The sequence below is a fragment of the Sapajus apella genome, unplaced genomic scaffold (assembly GCF_009761245.1).
Source record: "Sapajus apella isolate SASKATOON/1434 unplaced genomic scaffold, GSC_monkey_1.0 scaffold107, whole genome shotgun sequence".
Classification (NCBI taxonomy): Eukaryota; Metazoa; Chordata; class Mammalia; order Primates; family Cebidae; genus Sapajus; species Sapajus apella.
The window spans coordinates 650,007-652,472 of NW_022437047.1; positions in this window are offsets into that span (position 1 = coordinate 650,007).

Sequence of the window (2,466 nt, forward strand, 5' to 3'; positions counted from 1 at the left end):
ATCTCAGCTCACTGCCACCTCTGCCTCTCAGGTTCAAGCAATTCTCCTGCCTCAGCCTCCCGAGTAGCTGGGATTACAGGAGTGTGCCACCACACCAGCTAATTTTTGCATTTTTAGTAGAGACGGCATTTCACCATGTTGGTCAGGCTGCTCCCGAACCCCTGACCTTGTAATCTGCCTGCCTTGGCCTCCTTGGCCTCCCAAAGTGCTGGAATTACAGGTGTGAGCCACCATGCCCAGCCATAACCATCATTTTTCTAAAGTGCTTTGCATTGCTAGTTACCTTATGGAGTTTCACAGATTTCTCTTTAAAATCTTTCTCCTTTTTAGAATGTAAGCCCAATCTAAAGTAAGATAATAACTTATCTTGTTTATTGTTTATAATAAAAATTATCTAGGATTCAATGCCATATATTCCCTGTAACTTTTATTCTTATATGTGACATGATTAAAATATGACCCAACCTTTCCTTATTCTACAGCAGGATAATTATCCATGGAGAGCAAGGACTTTAATCTCTCTTTCTCTGCTTTATCCCCGTTTGCCAGCATAGTACCAGTACATTGTAGGTTCACAATTAAATTTTTGATGAATGAATGAATGAAAAAGTTATTTTGAAGTACCTATAGTTTATTACTTGATAAACATTGATATTCTGCGTAACACAGAATCATATCACTTGTTCATTATCAGTATTTTGTATATATCTGCAACTAACAGATGATATCCTAAGTTTTTTTAACTTTTTAAATATTAATATTTAGAAGTTCTTTCTTTGTCACATGGAATTCTAAAATCAGTAGAGGAAAAAACCACTTAGATGTTGATATTTGGGGGATGTCAAAAGATGATTTTCAGGGCCTTACTTGGTTAAGGCATATTTTCTTGTACTCACACTCTCATCAGAGCTTAGGAAATTGAAATAAGCAAAAAAAAAAAAAAAAAAAAAAAAAAAGAATATTAAGAAGAAAATGAAAAAATTTTTTGAAACAAATGAAAATGGAAATACCACATACCAAAATCTATGGGATATGGTAAAAGCAGTACTAACAGGAAAGTATATAGCAATAAGTGCCTATGTCAAAAAAGTGGAAAGTCTTCAAATAACCTAACGATACACCTCAAGGAACAAGAAAGGCAAAAATAAACCAAACCCAAAATTAGTAGAAGGAAAGACATAACTAAGATCAGAGCAGAAATAAATGAAATTGAGACGAAAAACTGCACATCAGCAAAATGAAATGCCGTTTTTTTTGAAAAGATAAACAAAATCGACAAGCCTTTAGCTGGACTAAGAAAAAAAGGGAGAAGACCCAAATAAATAAAATCGGAAATGAAAAAGGAGACGTAACAACTGAAATCTCAGAAATAGGAAGAATCATTAGAGGCTATCATGAAAACTGTACACCAACAAATTAAATCAGGAAGTTAACATAGATTCAATACCATAATGAATCTATGAGCCTTATTCAAATTTCACCAGTGCCTCTTTATTTAATGTTATTTTTTTGGCCCAGGATCCATTCAAGATCCTCACATTGCATTTAGTTGTCGCATGTCCTTAGTCTCTTCCAATTTGAGACAGCTCCTGATTTTGCCACTTTTTTGTAAAACATTACTTTGCACAATGTTTGTCAACTTATGTCTGATATTTTCTCATCATTAGGTTGTAGTTATGCACGTTGGGCATGAACACTACAGAAACCATGTTGTGCCCTTCTCAGTGCATCTTATCAAGAGGTACAAGATGCCAGTATGTCTTATGACTCGTTGTGTTAATTTTTAGCGTTTGGCTAAGGTGATGCCTGTCACATTTATTAACTGTAAAGTTACCATTTCCCCTTTACAATTAGTATCTCCTGGGGACATATTTTGAAGCCAATCAAATCTCTTCTTTTTCATTCAATTTTTGCCCACTAATTTTCGCATTTATTAACCCCATTCCTGTTTAGAAAATTAAGAAGAGCAGCTCGCTGCCAGCCCTTATTTAATTTTACCCAAACACGCTCATTGAGTTTGGAGGAAATCTGCCTGAGTCTCAATGTGAAAATAAATTATAGCTGGGTGCAGTGGCCCATGCCTATAATCTCAGCACTTTGAGAGGCCGAGGCAGGTGGATTACCCCAGGTCAGGAGTTCAAGACCAGCCTGGCCAACATGGTGAAACCCAGTCTCTTTAAAAGTACAAAAATTAGCCGGGCATGGTGGTAGATGCCTGTAGTCCCAGCTACTCAGGAGGTTGAGGCAGAAGAATCGCTTGAACCTGGGAGGTGGAGGTTGCAGTGAGCCAAGATGACTCCATTGCACTCTAAACTGGACGACAGAGCGAAACTTTGTCTCAAAAAAAAAAAAAAGAAAAGAATAAAAGTGAGATATTTCACGATAAAGTTATCTCCGGATACACTGCAGCATCAAGCACTGCTGGCGAGTATTCTCAGGCAAATGGGAAAAGGGTTAAGATTCTTG